Here is a 5,366-nt window from a genome sequence, read left to right as displayed (position 1 = left end):
CACTTTCTCCGTCTCACGGCGTCAGAGACCCACCGCCACGGCCCTACTCGCTCGGTAGACATCACACGTATCCCCCCAAACTCTGCGGTAAGACGTGGGTGGAACGCTTGGGGGGCCGGACACCCCAACGAGACTGAGTCTTCCGGTCCGTGAAGATGGTGGGTTTCCCCATTCTCAGTGACGGTCGTCAAACGCCCTGAAAGTGCCGTAACACTGTTCTTACACGTTTTCTGTTAGCTTCCCAGGTATTGGGTATTTTTGACGCTTTTGTAAATCTCGTTTCCAAACCCCATTTCCCATGGTTTGCTGCCAGCGTGTCAACAACTGATGTCTGTTTGCTGATTTTTCACTGCGGAGAAATAGACATAACATAAAAGATACCATTTTAACCGTTCTAGTGAGTGGCATTCTCGTCTTGTGCTGTGGTCCCCAACGTCCACCTCCAGAACTTTTTTTTTAATGTTTATTTACTTTTGTTTGTTTTGTTTTGTTAGTAGGCTCCGTGTCCAACGTGGAGCCCAACGTGGGGCTTGAACTCACGACCCTGAGATCAAGACCTGAGCTGAAATCAAGAGCCAAACTCTTAGCCCACTGAACCATTCAAGCGCCCCCAATGTTTATTTACTTTTGAAAGAGAGAGAGACAGAGACAGAGCGTGAGCAGGGGAGGGGCAGAGAGAGAGGGAGGCACAGAATCCGAAGCAGGCTCCGGGCTCCGAGCCGGCAGCACAGAGCCCGACACGGGGCTCGAACTCATAAGCTGCAAGATCATGACGTGAGCCGAAGTTGGACGCTCAACTGACTGAGCCCCCCGGGCGCCTCAGCATCAGCCTTAGAATAAGGCCCCTGGAGATGACAGCCGGCCAGTGTTTCAAGAACACGGCCCAGAAGCCTGTGGGGAAGAGTCCACTCCTCCCGAGAGGCCCTCGGCCACCGCACACGGGTGGGGGGCGCCCGCGCTGCACAGCCCGGCCCGGCCTTGGACAGGGCTCCCTGCTTCCGATCCAGGCAGCTGGGGAGCCCCTCCTGGGGTCCAATAGGGGTGGCTCGGGGAAGCAGCAGCAGGAGGCCGTGGGTACGCTGCCGGGGAGGGGCCCTGCTGGAGACAGCATCATGGGGGCAGCCACGGTTGTGGGTGGCAGGAGGGGAGCCCGCCCTCCTCCTTCATCCCCTCGGGGGAGCCAATCAAGAGAAGCAGCAGGGAAAGAAGGAGAGGGGCGAGGAGCCCACCCCCTTCTCCACCGGAGGCGCCAGCCCAGGTTGTGTCGGGCAGGGAGGAAAGGCTTTGACCCGGGGGGACTGAAGTCGGTCAGGCCGCAGCGCACTTTCTGATTTCAGGAGAGGCCCTGATCCGCCCAGGGTGCCGCAGGGTGGATGCGTGGCTTCGTGAGCTGCGTCCTAGCTGTGTCACCTGCCACTGGAGAAAGACGGCTCCCCGTGTGTCCCTGTGGGCTCGGCTCCACCAGCCACGCTGTCTCTGTAAATGAAGAGCCACCACCCAGCTGTTTAGGCAGAAAGAAAGCTGAGAGTTGTCTGTGGCTTTCCCGTCACCCTCACCCCCACTTCTGGTTGGTGGTGAGGGTCCGCAGGAGCGGGATGTGGCCTGGGTTGCGTATTTCTTTGCAATAAAATTCCAAGTCCTTGCCATGCCCGCCGGAACCCGCTTTGCAAACCCCTCACCCTGTGTTCAGGCTACCCTTACCCACTGCGCTGCTGCCTCGGGGCCCCTCCCTGCCCATCGGGCCGCTGGCACCCCTCTCCACCACCCACGTTCTGGACCGAATGAAAGCAAAGGCCTGAGGCTAAGCTAGAGACCGTGGGGGTGGTGGTGGTGGTGGGGAGCCCCGGGGGCAGAGCGGCTGCCCCGGTCACCGGTGCACACAGTTGCACCCCAGCGTGGGGCGCCACCACCAGGGGAACGGGCATTTGTAACTCAACAAACAAGATGCCGGCTGGACTGACAGCTCCCCCGAAAATCCAGCCCCTCCTGGGACGCACGTCTACCGCCTCAGCCTCAGAGCCCCACCCCCAGTGTCGGGGGCGGGGGGGGGGTGCAGAGGGGGGCGGGGAGCAGCTCCGCCAGCTGACCCGGGCAGTTTGCTGCTCTTCCTGTGGCAGGTGGCACGATTCACGTGGGTCCCTGGGAAAGCCACCAAAAACACGTGTCCCGAGTTTCCCAGAGGAGAGCCCCCCCCTCCACTTACATGCGCCCCGCTTTGTGGGGCCTTGCGATGCTGGTGTGGACGGCTCTTGGCTTGCAGGGTGGTCAGCGGGGGAGGCAGGGAGGGCAGTCCCAGGGAAGCCCCTGCCTCCTGGCCCCTTTCCTATTAGAATTTAAATGAGGGTCCTTCAGTTTGATGGATGGTTTGTGGCTGTCACCGGACCAAGGGCACAAAGGCCCTGAGTCCCCAAGGCCCCAGCTGCTCCATCTGGCCTGACTCTGGGGGAGGAGAGGCTGGCTGGCTGCATGGGGACAGGCTTGGTGCCCCAGCTGCCGTCTTTGTTGCCTTTGTCCCTCCCCGAGATGCTGGCTGTGGGCTCCCGCCCCCCGGGCCCGGCAGTGACCACGGGGACTGGCCTTTCAGGTACAGAACACATGCCCAGAATGCCCACGGCCTGCTGTTGAGGCACTTCAGAGCCCTTTGGGTGTGGGCTTCGGGGCTGCAGGCGGCCCAGGCTCAGACACAAACACAGGCTGGTGTCCCTGCTGTCCTTCTAGAACCTTCTAGTGGCCTCTCCTCCTGCCCTCTCCGTGTTTCATCCTGGGTTGTCTCGGCTGACTCCCCTGACTGTCACGACACCCAGCCCCTTCCTACCCACAAGCCATCTGGGGTGCCCATCCCATCAGATTTGCTTCCTACCCTGGGGCTGAGCCTGACTTGCGGGCTCCATGGTGCTGCCCTGGGCTGCTGATGCAAGCCTTGCTCCAACACTGTTCCCAGGTGTGCCCCTCAGCCACACCTCACTGTGCTGGCTGTCCCTGCCGGCCAGCTGGCCCTTCCTTATATTCCTCCACTTTTCAGGTCCCCCTTCTTCCCCCTAGGAACGCATATCCCCCTCTCTTTCCAGGTTCAGCTGGAGGCTGGCCTTCTCTGGAAACACCTCTGGCTGTCTGGTGTCATGCAGGCAAACGCTTACTGCAGAACTTAACCGGTCTCAGAGCGGTTGCTTGTCTGAGGGCCTGTATGCTGGGGCAGAGTGCCAAACGAAGCTGGGTGGCCCTGCACTCCAGGGACGAAGGGAGCCAAGGAGGTACATCTCTGGTGGAGCAGGTACTGATTCTGTGCCTTTGCCCTTAATGTCATATATCCATCGGGTGACACCTGCTGCTGTCATACCTCCTCCCTGGTGCGCACCATCTTCCAGTTCTAGGGCGGAAACCCTGTAACGCTCTTCCTCACTTATGCTCAGTCCCTGGCTTGGCACTGTGTTCATGGGAGGGCTTCCATGATCTGCTCCAACCGACACACAGAGATGCTTCTAGGACTTTCCATTGGTCCCCATGTCTCTCAAGTTGTTCACCACTCAGTTTGTGACAATTTGGTATAGCAGCAATAGAAAACTACTACAATAGGGTAGAACAATTGGAAAGAATTGAAGATAAAAGGATAGCAATTGATGCAAGTAGAATATGCAGCAATAACAAACTCCAGGAAAAACAATAAGCTGTACAAGGAAGGAAATATACACTCTCTGTTCACTAGGATGAACAATATTTAGCCAAAATGGCATAAATATTGCCTATTGATTCAAATTAGAGTTTTCTCTATATTGAGTCTGTGGGAAAGGACAAGCGAAGAGTTATAACAGAGCTTATCCTCATCTAGCGTAATGGAAGTTAGTGAATAATGTCTGAAAGTGACCAGTTAAAAGGTACTAGAGGAGAGCAGATAGTTGCACAGCATTTGTGAATGCACTTAATGCCACTGAGGTGCACACTTAAAAATGGTACATTTAATGTTATGTATATTTTAGCACAATTTAAAAATTTTGAGGAAACAAATAGCAAAGTTACGTGCATCCAGAAAGTATTACTGAGGCCTCTGTGCACAAGGCAGATGAGACCCCAGCTTTGAGACTTCCTGGAGATGCAGAAGGAAATGTCAAATTGCATATTATCCTGCTGGGGCTGGATGGAGCAGGGGAGAATAAAGGAGGGAGGCGCTCGTAGTTCTGGTGCGTGTAGGGAGAGTGGTGTGTAAACAGAGAGGAAAGCGAGATCTCTCTGTTAGGATGCACTGAGACCTCGGATGGGGACAGCCGTGTGCAAATTACAGAGAGGAGGATTGCAGAGAGTGAGGATGGTAGGTGCAATGGTCCTGGGGTGCAGCAGGCCCAGAGTGTGCAGCCTGCAAGTAGACAGGGCCAGAGTTAGGGGGTGGCCAGGAGAGTAGGTAGAGGTCAAGTCAGGGAGGTGGCAGGGGCTCGGGTGACGGGGAGTCGTTTACTCACTGGAGGGTCCGAACAGAAGCTGATGGTATTGGGGTGCAACCGCTCTGGCTGCTGGAACACCTCCCCCGGGCTGGGGCAAAGGAGAGGCGGAGGAGACGGTGAGTGAGCGAGGAAGCTCCTGACCGCCAGGTGAGGAGTGCGTGGTGTCAGAATGTGCGTTGGGGGCGGAGCTGGCAGCACCACTTGCTACCGAACCAGGCATGGGTGTGGGGTCGAGGGTGCCCCCAACTTGGGTCTGAGCCCTGGGGTGGGGGGTTGCCATTTGTGGAGCTAAGCGCGGAGGGTCGTGCAGGGAGCCGCCTGGGGGAGGCATCAGGAGTGCAGTCTGGACACCGCAGCTTCGATGTGCCCCCTGGGTGCAGAGGCGACGCATCAAAGGTGCCCCTGGATGCAGAGGAGACGCGTCAAGGTGCCAGCTGGTGGACGGCCTGGGCTTCAGGGAACAGTCTGGGTGGCAGAGGTGACTATGGGCGAGAGACATGGGTGAGACAGGAAAGCGAGAAAGGGCAGAAGACCAGGGCCCAGAGCAGATGGAGAGGGAGGGGAGGGAGGCGAGGAGGAAGCCAGGGGAGCGCCAGGCAGGGGGAGCAGGAAGACGCAGGACGTGTGACCTTGGGTTTGGCAACAGGAGGCAACAGCCTGGAGGGGGTCCTGGGGGAGAGGAGGGGTGCAGAGAGCTGGGGGGCTGTGGATGGAGCTTCGCGGCTGCACCCCTGCACCCGGGTGGGAGGCCAGGGGAGGGGCAGGGGTCCTGCACTCGAGCTGCTTAGATAGCCCTGACGTGACTTTAAAAGAGGATAGGATCTTTCTGTGTCCCCTCTGGGCTCCCCGGGGGGGGGGGGGGGGCGCGCAGAGACAAACAGAATAGAGGAGGCCCTGTGCCCACCCCCACGCGGGCTCTTCCTCCAGGCCTTT

The 5,366-nt window shown here is 58.3% G+C and overlaps 1 long non-coding RNA gene across 1 annotated transcript; it reads right to left on the bottom strand.

Annotated features, from left to right (window-relative positions):
* Positions 1–982: 982 nt before the first annotated feature.
* LOC121022808 (uncharacterized) lies at positions 983–5,130 on the bottom strand. The gene is made up of 3 exons (XR_005787115.1): positions 4,452–5,130; positions 2,204–2,323; positions 983–1,476 (listed from the first exon to the last, which is right to left on the bottom strand). It is a non-coding gene; the product is annotated as an uncharacterized LOC121022808 (long non-coding RNA).
* Between the last annotated feature and the right edge of the window lie 236 nt (positions 5,131–5,366).

The sequence above is a fragment of the Herpailurus yagouaroundi genome, unplaced genomic scaffold, assembly GCF_014898765.1.
Source record: "Herpailurus yagouaroundi ecotype Mexico unplaced genomic scaffold, PumYag 438, whole genome shotgun sequence".
Classification (NCBI taxonomy): domain Eukaryota; kingdom Metazoa; phylum Chordata; class Mammalia; order Carnivora; family Felidae; genus Herpailurus; species Herpailurus yagouaroundi.
Note: the sequence above shows the minus strand (reverse complement) of the source record. Positions and strands in the feature narration are given on the sequence as shown.